At 42.6% G+C, this 12,768-nt stretch overlaps 1 long non-coding RNA gene across 1 annotated transcript; it reads left to right on the forward strand.

Moving 5' to 3' along the window:
* Nucleotides 1-5,993: 5,993 nt before the first annotated feature.
* Nucleotides 5,994-6,823, forward strand: LOC135934792 (uncharacterized). The gene is made up of 3 exons (XR_010574140.1): nt 5,994-6,064; nt 6,178-6,267; nt 6,328-6,823. It is a non-coding gene; the product is annotated as an uncharacterized LOC135934792 (long non-coding RNA).
* The last annotated feature ends 5,945 nt before the right edge of the window (nt 6,824-12,768 follow it).

Here is a 12,768-nt window from a genome sequence, read left to right on the forward strand (position 1 = left end):
GTTTTGATGCGGTTTTGCGGTTAGGATGCGGTTCTGATGCGGGTTTGATGCGGGTTTGATGCGGGTTTGATGCGGTTTTTGCGGTTAAGATGTGGTTTTGATGCGGTTTTGCGGTTAGGATGCGGTTCTGATGCGGGTTTGATGCGGTTTTTGCGGTTAAGATGTGGTTTGATGCGGTTTTGCGGTTAGGATGCGGTTCTGATGCGGGTTTGATGCGGTTTTTGCGGTTAAGATGCGGGTTTGATGCGGTTTTGCGGTTAGGATGCGGTTCTGATGCGGGTTTGATGCGGGTTTGATGCGGTTTATGCGGTTAAGATGTGGTTATGATGCGGTTTTGCGGGTAGGATGCGGTTCTGATGCGGGTTTGATGTGGTTTTTGCGGTTAAGATGTGGTTTTGATGCGGTTTTGCGGTTAGGATGCGGTTCTGATGCGGGTTTGATGCGGGTTTGATGCGGTTTATGCGGTTAAGATGTGGTTTTGATGCGGTTTTGTGGTTAGGATGCGGTTCTGATGCGGGTTTGATGCGGGTTTGATGCGGTTTATGCGGTTAAGATGTGGTTTTGATGCGGTTTTGCGGTTAGGATGCGGTTCTGATGCGGGTTTGATGCGGGTTTGATGCGGTTTATGCGGTTAAGATGTGGTTTTGATGCGGTTTTGCGGTTAGGATGCGGGTTTGATGCGGGTTTGATGCGGTTTTTGCGGTTAAGATGTGGTTTTGATGCGGTTTTGCGGTTAGGATGCGGTTCTGATGCGGGTTTGATGCGGTTTTTGCGGTTAAGATGCGGTTCTGATGCAGGTTTGATGCAGTTTTTGCGGTTAAGATGCGATTCTGATGCGGTTCTGATGCGGGTTTGATGCGGGTTTGATGCGGTTTTTGCGGTTAAGATGTGGTTCTGATGCGGTTCTGGTGCGGGTTTGATGCGGTTTTTGCGGTTAAGATTCGGTTCTGATGCGGGTTTGATGCGGTTTTGCGGTTAAGATGCGGTTCTGATGCGGTTTTGATGCGGTTTTTGCGGTTAAGATGCGGTTCTGATGCGGGTTTGATGCGGTTTTGCGGTTAAGATGCGGTTCTGATGCGGGTTTGATGCGGGTTTGATGTGGTTTTTGCGGTTAAGATGCGGTTTTTGCGGTTAAGATGCGGTTCTGATGCGGTTTTGATGCGGTATTGTGGTTAAGATGCGGTTATTGTGGTTAAGATGCGGTTCTGATGCGGTTTTGATGCGGTTTTGCGGTTAAGATGCGGTTTTTTCGGTTTGAATCCGGTTTGGCGGTTAGGATGTGGTTTTGCGGTTTTTATGCGGTTTTGTGGTTAGGATGCGGCTTGGTTGCGGTTTTGCGGATTGGTTGCGTTTGTTTATGGTTTGGATGCAGTTTTGCGGTGTCGATTTATTATTTGATGTTAGAAATTGTGGCGTCTTGACCTTTCGCTCACTGCCGGCTAAAGAAAACGTCTAACGTATAATATAAACTAATCCAATAAAGTGCATGATTTGAGCTTTTGCATTTCAAATTATTGCACGCATGTCCATTTTAATGATATGAGCCTTTCAAAGAGACAATTTTAATATTTCTTTCCATTGCGCATTTGAATATTATAGATTATCGCTCGCATTGACTCGGCTCTTCGTCCATTAGCTGATTCGCCCGTTCAGAACACCACTTGACGAGCAGCTGTGCGGAATAGTTGTCGTTTCATCCCTCTCGACGAGCGGTTTTACACGCAGTCAGGCAGCTCTTCATTAGAGCGAGAAGAGCCCATTAGTAGACAAATGACAAAAGTTGATCTGGCGAAATTAATCTCACCTTTGTTCTGGGTCTCGCGGCCTCTGGGCGTGCTGCCAATTTCGCACCGAGACGGCCGATTCGTCGTCGACCGCGCTTTGTTCGCCTACAGCGTGGGCGTGCGGCTCTTCTCCTCGCTGGTCGGCACGTCGTACTACCTCAACATGCTTTGGCTCGCCAGCCGCCAGGAAAACGTGGGCGAAAAAATCCTCGACCTCTTCGTCAATGGCATCATGTATGCCATCGCAGTTCTCAGCGTTCACTTTGCTTACAAGTGCAGCACGTTGCTCGTCGAGGTTCTCGAGAATATCGCCGACGTTTTGCGAGTGGTCGACTTTGTTGATGGAAACCAAAGTTTGAAGCACATTCGAATATTCACTATCATCGTTCAGGTAGGTTTATTTAATGAATTTTGGTTTAAAAGAGGAATGAGAGTGAATTTCCCTTCAAAATCGGAAAAGCAATTTCGGAAGGCGACAAGAATTAATTAATCCATATATTTATGAAAAATCTGTAGTATTTTGTGTATTTAGTGACACAAATAATCATTTTTTAGTGCTCTGACATAATTTAAGTAAACAATGATTTTTTCCGAAATTGTTATTGAGTTCGAAAATACTTCTGTGGACTCCTGTTTGACGAAAAATAATTTATCCCGGTCTAAATAAAAACTCCAGATGCAGACCTGATCTGACGAACAAAATTTTCAGGTCATGACCATCGTGTACCTGACAATTTACGAGTTCCGCGCATCCTTGTCTCCGCCGGCCGTGCTGACGGCGGTGAAGCTTTGTGAGCTGCTGAGCCGCGTGGGCTGCGTGGGCAGCGTGACGGCCATTGGCACCGTCTTCTGCGTGCTGGTCCTCGTCCTGAAGGGTGTCGTGCGCGCTCTCAACGAGGAGGTGTCTGCGTGGGCAACAGCAATCGGGGTCAGAGGCGACAAGCACCACGTGCAGCGCCAATTTAGCCGTCGACTGGTCGCCCTTCGCCACTGCTACGGAAAGGTGCACGACGTGTGCGCTCAACTTAACCGCATCTTCGGCATCTTCGTCCTGATGTCACTCACCTACCACGGATCCTACCTTCAACTTGAGCTGTTCGACACCGTTCGCAACTCGTACAAATCGCTCGTTTACGACGCGGTGTTCGACGAGGGCAAACTCGAGTACTACCACTGGCTCTTCGTCGATGCTGGCAAAGCTGCAAGTTATTTTATCGCCGTTGGACTCTTCGCAGCTGAGGTAAGTAGTAAAATAAAAATCTTGCCTTTCATTTTACTAAAAATTGCTCACTGAATTTTAAAATCGCAATCAAAACCAGATGTAGCTCAAGAGCGTTGAATCTTTATTTTAATACACATATTTAAAGACCATCTTTGACGCAGTTTCTGAGCACACCAATCGATTCTTGAGGGTCGAATAAGGTAAAGTGGATGTTTTTCTCTCCAAAAAGTCGTGCGTAACGTGCGAAATTTTTTTCCCGCCAAAACAATATGAATGCGAGAACTGCGCATGCGTCAGAGCTGGCTAGACCTGTCAAAGAAGTCATTCGCTCTGCAAGTGTTCAAACCAGCTGTGACGCATGCGCAGTTCTCACATATACGTTCATAATATTTTGGCGGGAAAAAAGGTTCGCACGTCACGCTGTACTTTTTGGTGGGGAAAAATATCCACTTTGCCTAATTCGACCCTCAAGAATCGATTGGTGTGCTTAGAAACTTCATCAAAGACGGCCTCTTTAATTCTTAAATTTTCTTCCATGGAAAATAAACTAAACTTTTCACGACTTGGTAGTATCGAAAGATCAAGAAGATACTCTGCACCTTTGTGAACAGCCTTCCGGCGAGCAAACTGCGCGAATCAGTATGGCTGTTATAAAGATACACATAATCTTTTTTTATTTAATGCCGCAGTGTTAACAGGTTCACTGCTTTTCCTTGGAAATTTCCACTTTGAGCGTTGACTTGACAGCGAGTGGCTTCTTCGTCATCGGCTGGGACGTTCTGTTTGCGGTAATTGCTTAAACTTTTGAAACTTTTCGAAAGCTCCACAATCCAATTAAATACGCTATTCACAGTCGGCCGCTTCGTGCGCTGTCAACGTGGCAATTTTGTTTCAAGCGTACATTGCCAACCTGGAACAGAACAAGGTGTCTCTCCACCAGACCGTGCTGACCAGACCAAACTAAAACTTTATGAATTATTACAAGTGTAAAGACTAATTATACTTTAACCCTCCCAAACTTCAGCAAAACATGCCACACTATTTAATGTCAGTTAGCAATGGACACGAGAAGAAACACTGTCGCCCTGGCCATCGGGCCCTTCTCTTGGATTTCGGCACCGTTGGGCATCCTGCCTGTCAACTTCGACGGCTGCAGGTCTGAGAATTTGCATTGAAGTGTATAATTACTCTCTATAAAAATTTTTCCTGACTGCGTGCTGAAGGTTTGTATGCAGCCGGCGACGTTCGCTGTACTGCAAGGTTTTGAGCGTGGTGATCGCGTTGGTCGAGCTGTGGCACCTGCGGGACGTGCTCTACCGACGCACCCGCGGTGCCATGTCTGGCGTGCACGTGCTGACCACCGTCTCGTACCTCGTGGGCAACACAGTCATCGTGCTCAATGTCTACTACGTGCATGTTGGCAAGAAGAAGCTGCTGCGCTGTCTTAATGAAATGCACGCTGCAGACAACTTCCTCCGCAGGTCCGTCCGCGCCAAGTGCCTCATCGCCGAGGTCTATATCTTCGTCGTTGCCTTGCAGGTCTTCAATAATATGCTGCATTTACCAGCGGGGTCCAGATTTGCGATAAAATTGGTTCGCACTGCGCAGATCCAAGATGGCGTCTGAATGTGGTAAGCAAAAAGCTCTCTTTGGATTGCCGTACGAGTGTCAAGAGTTTGTTTTTACGATCCAAAAGACACAATTAGTACAAGTAATGCAAATTGTGTCACAATATTCTTTTCGCACATTTTCACGTGACCGTTTTTTCGCGCCAAACTCCACTGGACGCCATATCTGCGCGTCGCATGAATCTGGCCCCCGCTGACATTTACTTCATGATTATTTCAACGATTTTAATCGTTAGGTAATACCCACGATCACGTACGCGTACCTGAAGATGCCCGAGTTCAACTTCAAAAAGGGTTGGAGCGTGAGCAACGTGCGCAACTGGGCCTACGTGACGATCCGGTTGTGCGGGAAAACTACAATGATGTGCACCGGCATCCACTACTGCGTCCTGTGCATGATCCTGGCCGCGCTGATCAAGGCCACCAACCGCGAGATCCAGTTTTGGTGCAACAGCTCCAGCAAGTCGGAGGAGAAGCTGTCCAAGCTGCGCATCTTCCACGCGAAGCTCTTCTTCCTTTCCGAAGAGATGACCAGCCTGTACGGTGCCTTTGTCGTGCTCAACCTCGTCTACGTCAACATTTTCTTTCAAGCCAGCTTCTTCCACATGGTGACCACGGCCTACACGAAGATCAATGCCGGACAGGTCATGTGGACTCGGGACCACAGCTACAGCATGTACTGGATTTTTGTCGACGCCATAAAAGCATTAGCATTTTTTTACTCGGCGATGAAAGTGATGACGCAGGTAACGGATCGATGAAAATAACCAACTTTTCTTTATTTAGCCCTACACTATCTTTAATGAAATTTAGAGTAAATGAACATAATGAATTGAAATGAAAAATAAATGGATCAATTTAACCCCGCCCGGAGGATTCAATGTTGTAAAAAGACCGTCTTTGACGAAGATTCTGAGCACACCAGTTGATTCTTGAGGGTCGAATCAGGTAATGTGGACATTTTTTCCGACCAAAAAGCCCAGAGCGACGTGTGAACTTTTTTCCCGCCCAAACAATATGAATGTGAGAACTGCGCATGCGTCATAGCTGGCTGGATCTTACAAAGAAGTCATTTGTACAGGCGGTCTCTCTCTACAAGTGCTCAAACCAGCTCTGACGCATGCGAAGTTCTCGCATATTGTTTTGGCGGGAAAAAAGTTCGCCCTTCGCGGTGGACATTTTGGCAGGAAAAAATATCTATTCTACCTAATTCGACCCTCAAGAATCGATTGGTGTGCTCAGAATCTTCGTCAAAGATGGTCTTTAAGACTTTTTGGCAGTTCCCCACCATTTCCTACCAGTCAAGCGCAGTTGTATGACTTTTAGTTGTAAAATTTTTTTTTCACTTTTCATGTCTATAGAGCAAGAGGACGGGGCCTATTGTAACGAAATGTTTGAATCAGATGCCATCTGGGATGCAAAGAGACTTGGTAAGTAAAATATAATATGTTTCTCCAGCATGAAAAAATGGGAAAAGCTGCTTTTTAGTCAGGTGAAGCGTCTTTTCTGCTTTAGAGGCTGAGATATTTTAATATTTTTTCAGCTATCGTGCATGTGCATTGAAACGACGGGGATGAAAATAAAAATGACTGCAGGCGGACTGTTCTGTTTGGACAAGGAAATGCTCTTGACAGTAAGACGTGCGTTTGCGCGCGCTGCGAATAATTAAATTGTGTGTTTTTTTTTGTTCCAGTCGGTGTACACATGCACGCTCAACTTGGCCATCCTGATGCAGGCCTTCATCACAGACCAGAAAGCAGGCCGGGCTGGCGAAAACGAATAAACTCGCGTTTCATCTTAAATAATCAATTAAGGCGACGCGGAAAAGGCCAGCATAAAAGCAAAACAATTTGTTTTCGGGGCCGCCGCACTTCTTTTCATCAGTGCCCGATCAATTTTGAATGCCGCGGAAAAGTTTAGTGCCAATAAAGGCGAGCCGCTCCGAATCCAGCGCTCGTTTTGCGTTTTGAATTCTGCACCCGAGCGAGCGCGAGTGCAAAACGGAAAGCCATCTCCTCAAGCGCTGCACTATAAAACGGAAGAGCGAACGACAAGTGGAACGAGCGAAAAAATCGAAACTGCCGCCGCTCGTCGTAAAAACGCCGCTCAATTGCATTGCTTTTTATTATGTAGCTAAACAACAAAAAGCCGCTGCTATATCGGTTCGCGGAAATTGCGGCCGCCGCCGACGCAGAGTCAGTCGGCGGCTGCTTTAAAATAACCCGCAGCCCTTTTAATTAATGTCAACCCTCATCGACACTGCAGGCAGACCGTCAAATAGAAATTTAGTCAGACTATAATAATTGTCGCGACTGGTATGTGAAAACTGATTTCGCTGGTCTCAACAAAACGAAACTAAAGACGAGAATGATGAAAAGAAAAAGAGAGCCAACATTCTGAGGTTTGAAGAAGAAACAGCTGATTTTGAGGCAGCAAGAAATCGTCGCATTGTTGGAATTTACTGTCAAACTCTATTTGTACAAATGTGGTTATCTCAATCGCACTAGTTTTATTAATATGAATAAAATTAAAAACCCCAAAAACGTGTTTATCAAGAAGAATATTTACAATAAAGCTTTCTAAATTGGCCAAAACCATGTCTAGAAGTAATTTACAAATATTTTTCATATTCATATCTGCGCAGAACTTAATTCAAATGATACTTTTCGATTTCACGTACTTTTGCTGGGCTCAAAATTAAAATCCGTTCAAATTTCCTGTGTACAGTCTACTGAAGGTAAATAGGAAAACGCAATTTCAGTTACAATACAAACACACGGACAAAATGACAGCACGGTGAACTACTAACAGAGAGGAAAACGCTTTCATTTGGCGCCCTCGGTCTCTATTTTATGTATTACGTTCATTCTCTTCGGCTGTTGGAGAACTACCGTAATGTACTCTGCTTTGACTCAGTAACTCTATTTGCAATTAATTCGATAAAGCAACACGAAATGAACTTATCGTTTTATGTGGTGGCTGCATATTTTTAACTCTTGGTTAGCGCCTCGTCATACAAAAATAATTCATGGAACTCCTGCATTTTAGTATTTTAAACCGTTGAGATAATTTTCTATTGAAATTCAATAAAACTATATTTTTTTGGTTTTCGCTCGCAGACCTTTGCAGGTTACCGTTTATATAATTCAATTTGAGCGGCCGCGAACCCGCCAAACTGACTGAGCATCTCAGTTTTTGTTTTCAGCACCAGCAATAGCAGAAAGCAGAGGAGCACGGCGGATGTGTGGCCGCGGCCGCAAAGTCCAGTCAATTGAACGGCATTGACGACTTTGGCATAAATTTATATTGAACGCATATTTGTCGCAACGGAGAAATGAACAAATGCGTATATACGCAGCGGGCTAAACGCGAGAATGATTGCACGCGCCAAAACGGGAGCAGTTTAATTTATTCCGCACGAATATAAATCGCGCGGCTGTTGACAGGAATTCATTTGCAAGTGACGCTCGAGATGGATTTGCTTTTGAGTGCTGGAACAAAAGCGCATAGAAGGGGGAGTTCTGCTTAGCAAAAGAAATACATCTTCCACTAAGAAACCCTACAGTCGAATTAAAAAAATCAATCTTTTCTCAACTTCAAAGCTTATACATCCTTACATGATATTTCCTTTTGTAAATTAATGATCTGATGAATTAACTATTTTATTTGTATCACTTTTTTAATGTCTGGCTGTTGTAAAATAGATCAAGAATAAACAAGAATAATTAAATAAAAATCATAGTAGTTATTTCGGAGGAGACAGTTTCCTGGATATTAAACTTATTTTCACAATAATTGCCGTGCTGATGGAACAAATTGGATTGCAATCTGATGGATATTGCGGCCAGACCGGAAGCTGTATATGGTGCGCAATTTTCGCCAAACTAGGGAAAAGAGGATGGCGCGCGGCGTCGGAATTTCTCATCAAAATACTATTAGCCGCGGCGGCTGACGCACGCACAAGGGCTGGCAATTAAATCATTTTTTGCCCGCCGCCGCCCCAATTGCAGGCAGAGACCTGCTTTTAACGAACGCGCACTCAGAGGGAAAAATTCTCGCCGCAGATGTTGCCGCGAATTGGGTTTGTTCGCTCGTCCCCGCTTTTTATGCTTTTTTAATATTTGCCTGCGTTTTAATGACTTCCCGGCCGCGCGCACCACGACTGGTTTTTCGTAAATTATTCCCCCGGTGGCGCTGAGAAACGCAGCGTGCTGAAAATTAATGCGTCAAGGAGCAATTTGGATGATTTTCGTATCTCACACGAAAAAGGCAACGCGGAATCTCCACAGGACGCCTTTTGACAAGAAATTAGAGCGTATATACGCAGTCGTCATTATTTGCAATTCAAACGAGTTGGCTTAATTGGCCGGCCACTTTGCAAATGACCTCATAAGGGAGATGGAGCGCACAACCTAATTATTAATTGGTTATTAAGCCTTTTAAATCATAAATCTTTAAATTATTGTTCTATTTTATCTCAGGATTAAATACTACGCAGAATTTCAGAGAAAAACATTTTGATTTAAATTTAAACAAATTTAAAGGTGCTTTAATTTTCAGACGAGTTTTATGCGAAAATGGTAAATTTGAGAAAAATTTGCTAAATAGGAAAAAAACTGGAAATTTAATCAGCTTTCTGAATTTAGGCAGTTTTTGACGCTACTATCAACTGGTGAATTTTAATCAGGCAATACACACACCCCTTTCGAAAATCCGCCATTTTTGAAAAAATAAAAAATAGCTTTCAAGACTCAAAAGTACTATTTTTTTTATCTTCTCGCAATTAAATTTTCATATTTTTCTCACCCTGTTGAACTTCCTTTGCTAAAAAAAGAGGGCGTAACCGGTAAAATTAGAAAAATTGGATTTTGGGGCACTTTTGGTCAGAAGTAAATGAAAAAAATTTCATTTAATATCATTTTTTAAAATAAAAATTACTATCATTCCACTTTAAAATGCTACGGTCATTTTTTCCAGAATATAACTGTAATTTTTTCGCCAATTTCCCTCTCGACTTTGCCTGTCTAAAGCTGTTCGTCGTAGCCGCGAAGAGGCAGACACGCAAAAGCATATACAGGAGGAAGACTTTGTCTAGCCTGCGAGCAACGAAATGTGTCGCGCACGCACCTCCGAGAGTGCAGGGCGTGGCGGTGTTAATTATTGACATTAATTACTCGCGCCCGGCGTCTTTTCTCCGCCGGCTGCCGAGAGTGGTGTCAAATTATTAAAGCGAGAGCACACACACACACGCGCGCGAGCGCGCGCGCTCGGCTTCTTGGCACCTGGCCTTAAGGGAGGCTCCCCGCTCAATTATTCAGACTGGCTCATGTGTTTGCAGATGAACCCCGAGATTAACTTATTATCGCACCCGCCGCCGCGTTCGAGACTTACCTGTGGATTTGCACCGACGTGATTTACGCCGCTGCCGCCGATTCGTCTGCGCTCCAATCGCAGGATGTGGCGAAAGAGTGGCTTTTGTTCCTTAAACATTCACAACTGCACTGATTCGATTCAACAAGATTGCTTTTCCACACGTCTTGTCTTTTCGTTACCGCAGAAATAAATTTTTAAATATTAAAAATAGACAATTTAGACAAGCGGTAAGCTAAAAATGGTGGATTTTTGCCCTAAATAGAAATTTAGAGGGCTGTGAATTTTAGACAATTGCCTTTTTTCTAAGTTTCAAATCATATGAGCAAGAATGATGCAATTTTATGGTGTTCAAAGTGTGCAAACCTTACTTGAAATCATCTAAAACCGACTATTTCGTGGTAAAAATGATTGAAAATGATTTTCTTTTACAAAATAATAATTATATTAAATGTCGCCCTTTCTCACATGCTTTTTCCTATTTGTAAACTGACCTGTGATAACTTGAAACATGAATGTACGGACTAATTGTGAGAGTAACAACCATATATTAATTTTTTCTGCCACAAACGTTCTAAATAATTCCGGCCGCGCACCGAGAAAATAGGAATTTTTCAAATTTCGTTATTTTTGCAACTCAAAATCTTGGGTTCTAACCATCAGAATTGCACAAACTGCCCACCGTTCGACTTTTCATAACCTTCTCTAGATATTCAATGGAATTTTGGGTAGATTTTTCAATATAAGAGCGTTTTTAACAGTGAGTAAATTTGCTGAAAGTGCTAAATGACGCGATTTTTCTCGTTACTTTAATACACGGGGTGGAAGGGGGATGAGGGTTGATCACCCTTTAAGCATTTTGGCTAACTAGGGAAGGTTAAGATGAGTTGAACTGTATACAGTTTTTGCAATTCTGATGGTTAGAACCAAAGATTTGGCAGTGACAATATTAGCAAAACACAAAAAATCGATTTTTTGCCAACATTTCAATCGCTTAATCTCGGGTTCTAATTGTCAGATTTGCATAAACTGCACACTGTTCGACTTGTCTTAACCATGTCTAGAGATCCAATATAATTTTGGGTAGATTTTGTCAATTTAAGAGCGTTTTGAACAGTGAGTAAATTTGCTGAAAGTGCTAAATGATGCGATTTTTCTCGTTACTTTAATACACGGGGTGGAAGGGGGATGAGGGTTGATCGCCCTCAAAACATTTTGGCTATCTAGTGAAGGTTAAGGCGAGTTGAACTGTATGCAGTTTTTGCAATTCTGATGGTTAGAACCAAAGATTTGGCAGTGACAATATTAGCAAAAACAAAAAAAAAATCGAATTTTCGCCAACATTTCAATCGCTAAATCTCGGGTTCTAATTGTCAGATTTGCAAAAACTGCACACTGTTCGACTTGTCTTAACCTCGTCTATATAGCCAATATAACTTTGGGTAGATTTTTTCAATATAAGAGCATTTTTAACAGTGAATAAATTGGCTGAAAGTGCTAAATGACGCGATTTTTCTCGTTACTTTAATACACGGGGTGGAAGGGGGATGAAGGTTGGTCCCCCTTTAAATATTTTGGTTAAGACGAGTTGAATGGTGTGCAGTTTTTGCAATTCTGGCGGTTAGAACCCGAGATTTGAAGTTTTAAAAATAGCGAGATATTTGAAAAATTCCTATTTTTCTGCTGGCGGCGCTATTATTTAGAAAGTTTGTGGTAAAAAAAAAATTGAACACGCCTCCGGAAAGCTCATTTATTTTTAAAAAAAGAATCATATGGGTTACAGATCAAGTTCCACCGTAATTAAAAAAAAACAAGAGTGCGCGCGGCACACGTCATTTTGCTCTCTGCGCGCGGCTCCCAAACGAGAACTGAATCTCCTACAGTTTCCGCTTTTGTTTCATTTGGTCAAGGAAGAGTGAAGCTTTTTTTAAATTAACCGTCTAAAATTCACAGCCTTAGAATTACTCTCTAAAGTCACGCAGCGTTGCACAGATAAATTTTGGAGAACTTATTGAGACACGAAAAGGTGACCAGAATTTCGTACAATTGTTTAGGAAATTTCAAAATCTAGATTGTGAAGGTTATAATTTCCTTTTCTAAATTAAACAAGTAATTTTGTAACAGACTACTTCACTCATATTCCTGCTCCCACACCTATCCCTACTTGTTCTCAATTTTAACATTTTGCGTTCTGCTAAATATTTAATATATTTCTCTCGCCCTCTTCAAACATCGTTATTTTTTTTTAAATCTGCGAGCCAGACATGAACATCAAATCATTAAAGTAAATAAAATGCTATTTATACAGCCTTATTCCCATTCATTAGTTAGATTCTGTTCAGACACTTCAGAAATAATTTTATATAAAATATGTGCACCCTTGCAAACAGCAAGCATTTTATTCCTTTTCACCATCGGCGCTCCTGTGAGAGGCTTTATATTCGATTCGCAATAGTCGTAACGAGTTTATATAAAATATAATGAAAATGATCAAGGCAAATTAGATTTTACAAGCACCATTGAGAACGGAAAGAAAATTAATTTCCGTCAGTGGGAGTTCCAAATTGCAGGAAAAACTTTGATTTAAATTGCGCGCACGGTTCAAGAAGTGCTTTCTTGATTGGACCGGCAAACAAATACCAATAGTAGCGACGTTAAAATAATGAAAGTTGCTTTTATGCATGCGCGGTTCGGAGCCGAAATCTGTGACGTCAGCCATTCCCACCGCGGCGCGCAATTAAATAAAGCCAAGGTCCAAGGTCTC

Source organism: Cloeon dipterum, chromosome 1 (assembly GCF_949628265.1).
Source record: "Cloeon dipterum chromosome 1, ieCloDipt1.1, whole genome shotgun sequence".
NCBI lineage: Eukaryota > Metazoa > Arthropoda > Insecta > Ephemeroptera > Baetidae > Cloeon > Cloeon dipterum.